Source organism: Schistocerca gregaria, chromosome 2 (genome assembly GCF_023897955.1).
Source record: "Schistocerca gregaria isolate iqSchGreg1 chromosome 2, iqSchGreg1.2, whole genome shotgun sequence".
NCBI classification, from domain to species: domain Eukaryota; kingdom Metazoa; phylum Arthropoda; class Insecta; order Orthoptera; family Acrididae; genus Schistocerca; species Schistocerca gregaria.
Genome location: NC_064921.1, coordinates 578,981,614 through 578,994,646, shown reverse-complemented (window position 1 = coordinate 578,994,646; position 13,033 = coordinate 578,981,614). Strand labels below are relative to the sequence as shown.

The 13,033-nt window shown below is 44.0% G+C and overlaps 1 protein-coding gene across 1 annotated transcript in view; it reads right to left on the bottom strand.

Annotated features, from left to right (window-relative positions):
- The window catches only part of LOC126335882 (neuropeptide CCHamide-1 receptor-like), a 319,826-nt gene that overhangs the window by 142,940 nt on the left and 163,853 nt on the right, over window positions 1–13,033 (bottom strand). The gene's annotated exons all lie outside the window — the stretch shown is intronic.

The window sequence follows — 13,033 nt, the reverse complement described above, 5'->3', positions numbered from 1 at the left end:
GACGACTGGCATCCGTAAATTTTATATTGAACGTTGGAAGGGGACAAATCGCCCGAGAAGACGAGAAGCAGAGCAAACGTCGTATACGGCAGTCGTACTTTCCTGCGTTTGCCACTGTCTTTACCTGCGACGTTTTTTCCTTGTTCTCATTGCCTGATGTAGTTGTGATAGTACCACTTCACTGGATCTTCCAAGGAATCGATTTTGAGGATCATTTGAATTAACATGTCTTAAATGATAGATTAGTTTCTATCTTCCCACTACAGTTTTTATTCTATTCAAGTGACGTGCGTTTCGTCGTCCCCCCAGTGGATTTCCTATTTGCGTAAGTACGTAATAGTAAATATGTAATGAAAGTTCATATAAAAATTTCATTTATATTTGAGCAATGCGAGGTGAAACAGTATGTCGCAGTAAGGACATGAAACAATTTGCCATATCAAAATAAACGAATGACTGGAGCTGGGTACCCTCATACAAACTTGAAAGTATATTAAATGAACCAAGAAAAAGGAAATACAGACATCCGAAGAAAGAAACTGTCAGAAGGTACAGAAGAGAAATGCAAATATGTAGAATTTTGCTTGAGTATGGGAAATATGGATCCCGTAAGCGAGAAAGTTAAGAAAATTTTTGCCGAAAAGAGAAGCCGCTGCTTGATCATCAACAGCACCTACAGCAATCCATTACCAAGCAACGAACGGAAGGCTAAGAGTTCTAAGGATTATCTGGATGGGCTATATAGACGGAATAAATGTGTAGACATTTTTACGGAGAGTGAAACGGAAGTGAATGAAATGAGACTTAAGTAGAGACAAGAGACAATATGCCTCAGCTTACTATCGTAGGCGCGCCATCTTGCGGTTTATAATGACGGAGCCCGCCTTACGAGCCCCACGTGACTGTGTTTACACCACACTAGACGATTGCTGCAACATTTTTCTGGGATTTTTTTCCGGGAAATTTAACGCTAACATTAAAAGACTTTATTTTACTGTACTCGTCTTTGCAAGAGCTTTAGAATAACGCAAAAAAAGGAATCCACACTCAATTTTGAGAGGCACAAGAGTTGAGGGTACTAACCGCGGCAAAAGGCTACGTGCCGCTGTCCTTACTATATGACGGGCAGAATTAAACTGGCACCGAAGAAAACTTCAAGCGCCTTAAGAGAGGCAACCTAACTTACGTTATCCACTCTAAAAATGGCAGACATAGGTTTGGTTGCCTGTCTTAAAGTTCTTAGAGTTTCTGCGGGCCGCTTTTGTTTTCCTCACTTCGTATTATTTGTCTAAAAGCTCGTTTCAGTATCTCAAATTGTTCATGTTGTTAAGGAGACGTTATTTCTTCGGTGACACCCCGTCTACATAAAATAAAAGAAAGGCACTGATATTTTCTCAGTGTCGAGCTGCAATACTGTAGCAGCACTTCCTGGCGGGCTCTGCCTGAGACTGATTGATTGTTCATGTCTCACGGATTACATCAAATAGTTGTTGCTGAATAGTATGATGTAATCAATTCTGATACACGTTTCGCATCCTACGATACTGATGGGTATCGATAACTCCATTTACAAGTAGTAGAGTCCGTACAAAATTATATTCTTTAAAATAATTATATCATGCATACTGTTGATGCTTTACGTAATTACGTTTGAAACGCCCGCTAAATCACACAGGGCTAACAGGTAATTAGGCTTGTGGAAAAGGTCAAGGGAGTTGCGGTCGGATTCACTTCACAATTGTAATTTATTATCATTTAGTTCACAAATACGCTTTTGAAAGCATTAAATTTGCTTCGCGGCTGAAGGCGTCCCAACGGATGCTTTAGAAGAAATTCAATTTTGAAAAGACATGGTATACAGTTAAATTTACGAATAAGATAATTCTTATACATATATGAGATCAGCATGCTGAGCGGCTGAAGGCCGCCGGCTTAAATCTTCAAAATTCCAAATATGCTATGATGATTACTGAAGGCAGAAGGCCACAATGTTGTAAGATGCTAAAAGGGTTGATGGCCCGCAATGTGAACGGAAAGAGAGAAACAAACGCAGTAAGATGGCTGAAGGCCGCAAAGCTAAATTCTGAAAATTAAGAAAACATATATATTACAACAATCGGTAAAACAATACATTAAGTTCACAAATTTCCTTTTGCAACACAAACGACGAAAGCCCAACAATAACTTCTAAAATCTTTCAGAGGAAATTACAATGACCTTCCAAGAACAAAAGGCAATAACGTTTGAACTTGAAGGAAACTCTGGGAACATGTTTGCAGGGATGAAGGTCCTCAATTAACTTTTCCTAATTAAAAATATAAAATTCAGTAAGGCCCCAAAAAACCTTTAAAAATAAATTACAAAAACATTAACACTGCTGAAGTATAATTAAGGGAACAGCACTCAGGAGCCTCCAGAGTATCGGTCTGCCCTCCTTCACTAAGGCGAGACAGACGCTGAGCCCAACTACACTCAATTCGTCCGAAGCCAACCACGGGACAGTTACGGACCGACCAACCAACCACTTGCTTGCCACGACGGAGTACACGAGAATTGAAGGCACCAAGAAGTTACTAGTATCACTATCCCCATACAAACGTAAATGTGAACTGAGCTGCTAAAACTACACACCATGTCGGGCAGCAACAACCGGTGAGGAAAAGACACTGCCTAAAATTACGTTAGCGGCCAGGGCAGGTAACCGGAACACTAACTGCCACAAGGCAGAAAATTCCGCTCGTGCACTTAACTATGGATAATTAATTTAATCAATTCCACCTGACGGCAGCTATCTCGAACGCTTCACTCATTGCTGCTCACGGAAAAACCTCCACAATAGCAACGCCGGAACCACCAACGTAATATGCTCAAAACCACTTAACCTTCACGTCCTGGGTCGCCGAGCGACGATGCCCGTACCGATCGGACAGCTACAGACAGACTCAGACACTGCGCAGAGAGCGCACGAAGATGTCCTCGGATCAACCGACCGACCAACAATGCACCAAAGGTCAGGCCCGGCTTAAGTGATGCGTGACGGCAACGGTCGTGCGGGCGATGTCCACGCAGGGCTGGCTGCTGCTGCAGGCCGGCGACTGGCTGGCCCGGGCTGCGCTCCACACGCGTTGCAACTCCCTGGCAGGGCCCTACTCACGACCCGAACTGCCGCCGTGAACTCTCCTCCTCGCACGTTCCCACTCACTCCACGACAGACAACCGGAAAGTTATAGCAGCCGAACAAAGATCCTGTCGGAGGGGATATGTCGATACACGCTACTAGCGCCGATGACGGTCAGGCAAAACAGCAGCTCAGTAAGGCCAGTAATTTAAATCAACGTGGTGAGATGGAAATACGTTAAAACAGGGAGTAAAATACCAAATGGTAGGACGGAGAGCCATGCACGGCTCAACTTTAATTTTGGAGCTTTAAGATGAAACTTTGTAAATTTATTTTTACAAAGTTTTTCTAAATTACAAGTCAGTGGAGCGAAACGATGATTTGACGCTCTAAAGCACTCGATTCTGGTCACCCTGCGTCCAGTGGCGCAGCTTTTTGCACCACCTCAAGCGTCGGCTAGCAGTTACTACAGAAATGTGTGACTTACGAGGAGCCACTCGACCATTATACCCCTTTTTTAATTCCCTAAGCGCAGTCACATGGTCAGCTGGGAGCTCTTTGGAACTGACTAGCCACTGCTTCCGCTGATTTTTGCTATTTGTTACAATGTCCCTCCGCCATTCAAGACGGCACCTTTCCATCAGTGCGTGAAGTCTGTCTGGACAGCTTTTAGCTGTGCTTTTTCCTCCACCTCTCGACAATATCAATAACTGTGGAGGTTTAGAGAGATTTATTACATCGGGTAACGATGTCTTTTACACATTCGAAGTCAGTGAATTCTACTGACTGATCCACCGTGATGTTACTGCTTGTCTATTGGCAACTAGAGTGGCGCTCTATCCAAAATTGTGGTTCAATAGTTTTGGGACAGTACACAAATAAGGTACTAAATGGTAAGATTACAGATAGTACAGATTGAATTGGTAGACGAAGTAACATAAATGAAGTTCTGAGAGAGAAACTAGGAGCCGACAACTTCTCTCTGTCCCTTTTCTCTCTCTGTCCCTTTTTCCTCTCTCTGTCCCTTTTCTCGCTCTGTCCCTTTTCTCTCTCTCTCTCTCTGTCCCTTCTCTCTCTCTCTCTCTCTCTGTCCCTCTTCTCTCTCTTTCTGACCCTCTTCTCTCTCTCTCTCTATCCCTCTTCTCTCTCTCTCTCTCTCTCTCTCTCCCTCTCTCCCTCTCTGACCCTCTTCTGTCTCTCTCTCTCTGTCCCTCTTCTCTCTCTCTGTCCCTCTCCTCTCTCTCTCTCTCTCTCTCTCTCTCTCTCTCTCTCTCTCACTCTCTCTCTCTCCGACCCTCTTCTATCTCTCTCTCCCTCTCTCTGACCCTCTTCTCTCTCTCTCTCTGTCCCTCTTCTCTCTCTGACCCTCTTCTCTCTCTCTCTCTCTCTCTCTCTCTCTCTCTCTCTCTCTCTCTCTCTCCCTCTTCTCTCTCTCTCTCACCGGACATCTCTCTCTCTCTCTGTCTCTGTCGCTCTTCTCTCTCTCTCTCTCTCTCTCTCTCTCTCTCGCTCTCTCTCTCTCCCTCTCTTTCTCTCTCCACTCTCTCTCTCTCTCTCTTCTCTCTCCTCTCTCTCTCTCTCTCTCTCTCCTCTCTCTCTGTCTCTTTCTCTCTCTCACCGGACATCAGTGCTGGTCCATTGTGTATTTTAAACCGTTAGGAAATATAAATTGCATTTTATAAGGAATATAGGCTGCCTGATTGGCTGATGCCATTGATCGCATAATCTCGGAAATTTTATACAACCAAAGGAATTTCTGATGGAAGTACAGTATAGGTGTACAAACATAAAAAGCTGTATACTTACTGTTATTTTGTACACAGTGGAACGTTCTTTGTAATATCAGTAATTTTCGCCACACAAACATTAATATCTTTGCCGTTCTTGCCGGCGCCTGTAAATCTCTATGTACATGTATGGATTAATGGTACAAAAAAGAATTCTGTTGTTTGAAGACAAATGAGGCTTTTGGCGACTCACCTTTTACTGTTGGTATTCTATGAAAGGCGGATGCGGACTTGATGCGTATTTTATATTCTATGTGAAAATATTGAGTGAATATGCTAAATGTTTTTTTTTCAATCAGAAAACATGCAGTTTCTTGTAACTGATTACGAACAGACAGCATCAAGAGGACATTTCGACTGTTATGTATAAATTATTTAATATGAAAAGGTACGTAGCATTAAAAAATGGTGTGTTATAGATAAGTGTGCTTATTTTAGTAAATTAACCTTGATGATTTTCATCACATTGAACATCTATTGGCCTGACATGTCGGGACACACTCTATTCCGTGTTTACGAGTGTGGCTGTAGTGCACTGTCGTGGTTTGGTCTAGGTGTCGCAGTGTCCGCATGTAGCGCTTGCTGCTATTGTTATTCTGCATTCGTCTCCGCACGCAGACCAACTGTAGTACACCGTATTACCAGACGTCTGTGATAGTGTAGTGTTGTAGAACTGTGACCATGGTGTATTCGAACTCTGAAAAGGCGGAGATGATACTCATCTATGGCGAGTGTCGACGAAATGCAGCGGAAGCCTGCAGGATGTATGCAGAACGGTACCCGGATAGAGAGCATCCAACGTGCCGCATACTGCAAAACATCTACCGCCAACTGTATGCAACAGGTATGGTCGCAGCACCCAAACGGGTCCTTAACAGGCCCGTCACAGGAGAAGCGGCCGCAGTTGGTGTGTTAGCTGCTGTTGCCATTATCCCACACTTGAGTACACGGGACATTGCGAGAGCCGGTGGACTGAGTCAAAGTAGTGTCATGCGCATACTGCATCGTCACCGCTGTCACCCGTTTCATGTGTCGCTACATCAGCAATTACATGGTGATGTCTTTAATCATCGAGTGCAATTCTGTCAATGGGCCTTAACAGAGAATGCGTTGCAGTTCTACCTGTTTACCGATGAAACGGGTTTCACAAACCACGGGGCAGTAAATCTACGGAACATGCATTGCAGGGGCCCAAACAGCTGCAACATACATCGCGTTTCTGCAGAATGATCTGCCAACGTTGCTCGAAAATGTCCCACCGGAAACGCGTCGACGTATGTGGTATCAGCACCTGAACATTCCGCAATTAACACTAGGCTGACCCTTGACAGGATGTTCGACGGGCGTTTCATAGGACGTGGAGGACGCATAAATTGGCCAGCCCGTTCTCCTGATCATACAACTCTGGACTTCTTTCCGTGGGGTACGTTATAGGAGAATGTGTACCGTGATGTGCCTACAGCCCCAGACCATATGCCTGCGGCGACATTACACCAGATGTACTGCGGCGTGTACACCATTCATTACGCCAGAGATTGCAATTGTGTGCAGCAAATGATGGCCACCACATTGAACATCTATTGGCCTGACATGTCGGGACGCACTCTATTCCACTCCGTAATTGAAAACGGAAACCACGTGTGTACGTGTACCTCACCCCTCATAGTAATGTACATGTGAGTCAGTGAAAAAGACCAATAAGGTGTTAGCATGTGGACGTAATGTGCTGTTCCAGTCTCTTTTGTACCTAAGGTCCATCACCGTTCCCTTTGGATCCCTACGTAATTCGGTGCTCTCCGATACACACGATCGAATAGCGGAGGAGTGGTACTCAAGCGTCAACTTAAGGTTACAATATCTCCGAATGTAATTAACATTTTACAATGCAACAAACGGCACTGGTTGCGTATTTGTTTATATGTTCAGATGTGCTAACAAAACTAACGTGGTTCCATTTAAAAATACCTAAGTTTGTGTTAAAAAACATACGTCCGTGCATTTTTGTATGGTTTGTGTTAATTAATTACACTAGCCCATCTGCTCACGTTCGGTCTGTGGGATCGGTTCGTCAGTATTTGATGTGGTTTACGAAATATATCCAGCGGTAACGTTAGGTGACTCACCCTGTATATATATCAATATGCTGCTCTTATTCAGGTATTTGTAAGGTGTCAGACAAATCCAACACCTTCCATGAAAACCCTGACATGATAAGCAAATCCAGTAGTATGTCACATAGCTCCGAATAAATAGTGACATTAAATTAACCAAAGTAATACGAGTAACGAGTGAGCAAATGGAATACCACAGACTAACACAAGAATGCCTAAATGCATGTCGTACCTTCCCACCGTGAGACCGACGCAGTTCCGAGGGGAGAAACGAGAACAGAAGCCGAGAGCAGAACCGTGTCAAGCTAGAATGCCCTACGATAAGGGTCGGACTGGACAGCCACGTCGGCAGCCTACCGCTAAGACTACGTTGCAAACTTTAAAACACTGCCCCACCACGAAAAGTATAACGTTTCTCATTGGATAGACAGAATTTTTGTAGGCGGAGCTTAGGTTAACATTGAGACCCTGATTGGTCGGATGAAAACACAGCCAGATAGTTTTTTTTTAAACCAACTTCGGTAAATGTAGTAAGGAGAAGTTAGAGAGGAGTTGCTTCCGAGATGGCGAGGTGAGCGGAGCTGTGCTGCCCGCCGCTGCCCTGACGCTGCCTAAACACCGACAAGGTAATGAACGCACGCGATGCCGCATTTTTGAGCGCGTAAGGCTTCACTCAGAACTGCAGAGGTCTCATCTGTTAACACACCCTTTTTGCGTAATACTAGTGTCGATCGTTAATTAAAACTCATGGTGTTCACATTTACCACTTGAAGAAAAGATCTAAAACGCGATGAATTTTCTGGTATATAGTTATTGAGAAGCCACATCAGCCACTGTAATTTACGACAAATTAGATAAGTTATTAAAGATAATTGAGGGTCACTGTAGACCATTTTGATAGTTTTCTCTTTTGTGAAACTTAATTTAAACCTAGATTATAGACGTGATATGGCATAGGTCATCCTTCGATCCATTGTAGAGCTTGGACACCCATTCAGGGAATATTCGTTCACATTTTTGTTGAACGCAGTTGGTTTTTACCATCCTGTATTAAAACATCTCCTTTTATCAATAGTGCAATTTATGAACAATGTTTTGTCAGTAGAATAAAATCTCCAATGGTAAACTTAACTGCTTTTTCGACGTTATTTTACCAGCTAACTAAAAAAATAGGAAAGCCTTGAACCCCTTCCATTGCATTTAGTTAGTATTAAGATTGTGACTTATGAAATTTTCCCGTCATATTTGTTCTTCTAATAATTTCCGGGTATGCAGCTAGCTGCATACCCGGAAATTATTAGAAGTATTAAGATTCTTTTACAGGGAGTGCAGTGGAGCTGACACTGAGATCATTAAGTATTTGGTTATATCATCGCTAGTCTCACTGAACTCTTCTGAATTCTACATGTCATGTGTAGTCTGGCGTCTCCTTACCAGCAACAGGTCCCAGGTTCAAACTAATCAGTTCCCTAAAAAACACGCTCAGAGCGTCGTTGCGCGTAAGTGGTAGGGAGACACGATATAGAACAATCAGACCACCACCATGAATGTTTAGACATTTAATGCTCAACGTATGTCATTATAATAGTGTAATCAATCCCTGATTCTGTTGCCAAGTGGCCCACCAAAATATTCAATTTTTAGACATTTAAAAAATATATATAAAAAATAACAATTCTTTTTCTTTTCGTCCCCCAAGAGCAACGCTACATCTTCACCAAAATCAAAGGCCGGAGTTTCCTGTTATTATTGTTAACTACCAATGTTGTTTATGATTAGTAGAAATACGTTTTATGTAAAGTCAACTAATTACTGAACCGATGCTTGATAATTTTGTTTGGCTTCTTTTCAAATTTCACCTTTGTTTTTAGGAAATCGCATTTCCTAGCGCTGTGTGATAAATCTGTATTGTTTTTCCACTTTTACTACAATATCCTTCTGTTTCACGTTACAAATCAACGACTTTTGAATAAAACCTAAATTAAACCTTGACAATTTCAATCTTTATTTAAATAATGTTTATTTTAAGAAACGTAGAAGAGGATGACTATGTAGGACATAAATGTTCCGCTGGTTACGCGACCCTCTAATCAGGGCGAGTCACTCTTGCCACCAAGAATAACTCCGAAAGTATGATAGTAGGTGAAAAGTTTGTGGAAGAAATATTGCATGGGACAACGGGTGCCATAAAATGACGTTGGTTTTTTGTTGATAGGTTGGGTCGCTTCAGACATAACATGGTCAGCTTTGTTTTCTAAATGGAATGCTATAATTTGGCACTCATTTTCTGATAACGGCTGTCGAGACGAATCCAATGTTCAAGGTCTTTGAATGTCAATGTAGGTCTCAAAGGTGGCATTAACGCCTATTTACAGAAGTTGTTGGAAGTCTGGCGAACGAACCGACCACGACGCATCTCCTCCGTATCTAGTCCAACGATTTGGGAATTGTCTCTGCTTTAGTTAATGACTCAGCCTGTATGCAGGGTGGTCCATTGATTTTAACCGGGTCTAATATCTCACGAAATAAGCGTCAAACGGAAAAACCACAAAGAACGAAACTTGTATAGCTTGAAGGGGGAAACCAGATGGCGCTACGGTTGACCTTATAGATGGCGATGCCATATGTCAAAGGGATATCAACTGCGTTTTTTAAAAATAGGAACCCCCAATTTTTATTGCAATTTGTGTAGTAAGTAAAGAAATATGAATGTCTTGGTTGGACCTCTTTTTCGCTTTGTGATATATGGCGCTGTAATAGTCCTAACATATGGCTCACAATTTTAGACGAACAGTAGGTAACAGGTAGGTTTTTTAAATTAAAATACAGAACGTAGGTACGTCTGAACATTTTATTCCGGTTGTTGCAATGTGATACATGTATCTTTGTGAACTTCTCATTTCTGAGAACGCATGCTGTTACAGTGTGATCACCTGTAAATACCACATAAATGCAATAAATGCTCAAAATGATGTTCGTCAGCCTCAATGCATTTGGCAGTTCGTGTAACGACATTCCTCTCAAAAGCGAGTAGTTCGCCTTCCGTAATGTTGGCACATGCGTTGACAATGCGCTGACGCATGTTGTCAGGCGTTGTCGGTGTATCACAATAGCAAATATCCTTCAACTTTCCCCACAGAAAGACATCCGGGGACATCAGATTCGGTGAACGTGCGAGCCATGGTATGGTGCTTCGGCGACCAATCCACCTGTCATGAAATATGCTATTCAATACCGCTTCAACAGCACGCGAGCTATGCGCTGGACATCCATCACGTTGGAAGTACATCGCCATTCTGTCATGCAGTAAAACATCTTTGAGTAACATCGGTAGAACATTACGTAGGAAATCAGCATACCATACATTACACTATTTAGAAAGTCGTCGATAAAATGGGGCAAATTATCCTTGCCCCCATAATGCCGCAACATACATTAACCCGCCAAGGTCGCAGCCATCGTGGATTTTCCGTTGCCCAATCGTGCATATTATACCGGTTTGCGTTACCGCTGTTGGTGAATGACGCTTCGTCGCTAAATAGAACGCGTGCAAAAAATGTGCCATCGTGCCGTAATTTCTCTTCTGCCCAATGGCAGAACTGTACACGACGTTGAGTCATCGCCATGCAATTCCTTGGCGCATAGAAATATGGTACGGTTGCAATCGATGTTGATGTAGCATTATCAACAAGGACGTTTTTGGGATTCCCGATTCTCGCGCAGTTTGTTTGCTACTTATGTGTGGACTAGCCGCGACAGCAGCTAAACCACCTGCTTGGACAACCTTTTATTGCAGGTCGTGGTTGACGTTTCACATGTGGCTGAACACTTCTTGTTTCCTTAAATAACGTAACTATCCAGCAAGCGGTCCGGACACTTGGATGATGTCGTCCAGGATACCGAGCAGCATAGATTCCACACGCTCGTTCAGCATTTTGATCACAGTAGCCATACATCAACAGTATATCGACCTTTTCCGCAATTGGTAAACGGTCTATTTTAACACAGGTAATGTATCACGAAGCAAATACCGTCCGCACTGGCGGAATGTTTCTCGATACCACGTACTTATACGTTTGTGACTATTACAGCGCCGTCTGTCGCAAAGCGAAAAAAGTGGTCAAACTAAAACATTAATTATTTGTCTCGATACTACGCAAATATGGATTAAAAAACTGAGGGTTCCTATTTTAAAAAAACGCAGTTGATATCCGTTTGACTTATGGCAGCGCCATCTATTGGGCCAACCATAGCACCATCTGGTTTCCCCCATCACGCAAGACGAGTTTCGTTCTTTGTAGTTTTTTCGTTTGATGATCATTTCGTGAGATATTTGGCCGGGTCGCTATCAATGGACCACCCTGTATACTTACTCAATTTCTAGAAGGTTCAACGATTCTGATTCCTGGGTGAATTTAGTGACACACTGATACAGGTACCATAAGCAAAGAAAGCGATCGAAATGAGGTGATGTCCGACGAGGATGCAACTCACCTAACATACATGTAACGTGGCTGCAATCATTACTGACAATGGCTACTAAGAAAACTGACGTAGTCTACTCTTCTTTATGATGCTCTACGATAACCTCTGTAGTCTTACAACTGTACTCACAACACAATGCTCTTCGCTTCCACTTTTCCTTTTGTATTGGCGGGGCTGCTTCTCGTAATATGTAGGGGTCATTTCCGTATCATGCACGGCTGTCCGGAAGCTTTTAATCAGGTGGCGTATATGCCACCAAACAAGTTAACGCAGAGCAAACTGCGAGGACGTCCCTGTAAGACGCACGCCGGTGCGTGTTGTGCTGAGAGCGGCAGTCCGGCAGAGGTGGGCGCGGAAAGCCTGAGGTGACGCGAAGCCACATCTGTCTGGATGGACGCAAATTACAGCCCGGGGGCTTGCGGCGCGCCACGAGAGGACAGCCGCGGAGGGCCAGCCGCGCTTCGTTAGCAGGCGCTCGCGCGACCACTGGCTGCAGCGCGGCGACGGCTGCCGACCTGCGAGATCTGGCCACCTCGTGTCACATGTCCCGAGAGATGGCGCTGGCGGGAATCCACCTCTGCACGTGCCCACACACCGTGAAGCAAACGTGGCGAAGCTCGCAAGAGGAGTAGCAAAACCTATCGCAAACGCCCTGTTCGCAGAGACACACCTGCGGTTTACTATCCTTACTGGTACGATAGGTGAACCGTTCTTGAGAGGTACACCGTGTGAGTCATTTCATGCGTGGTGCCTTACAACGAAAACGCGTGAAAATAAATCAACTTGTGGAGACGAGAACGGCACTCGACCACAGTTTGCTAGAAGTGACTCACCCGTGGGTTCTTTCACAGTACATACGCTCAAACTAAAACACCGACTCGGAGATCCAGTGATAGGAATCGACCGCCGTGTCACCCTCAGCCGACAGGCGTCACGGGATGTGGATACGGAGAGGCATGTGGTCCACAGACCACTCTCACAGCCATTTGTTCACTTCCGTGACCGGAGTCGCTACCTCTCAAGCTACTTAAGTAGCTCTTAAGTGGCTCTTCAATGGGGATCACAAGGGTTGAGTGCACCCCACTTGCCAATAATACTCGGCCGACGTGGACGGTCTCCCATCCACGTCCTAGCCAAGACCAGAAGTAATTAGCTCCGGTGATATGATGAGAGCCGGTGTTACCACTATGGCACGGCCGCTGGAGCAGTGCAGCCACAACAACGTCGATCACTTCACACACTTTGAGTCCGTGCTAAACAGTGTTCCACAAGCTACGAATATACTTCCGTATATTCTAAAAGTAATTCTTCCAGAATGCTCAGTTATACAGTTCACAGTTCTATACACACTGATTTACTACTGCAAAATAATTTAGACCAGATATCCGTAGATAGAGGAGACTAAATGGCAGGTAACTAAATGATTCAAACGACTCTGAGCACGCCTGCCGAGGTGGCCGAGCGGCTCTAGGCACTTTAGTCTGGAACCGCGCGACCGCTACGGTCACAGGTTCGAATCCTGCCTCGGGCAT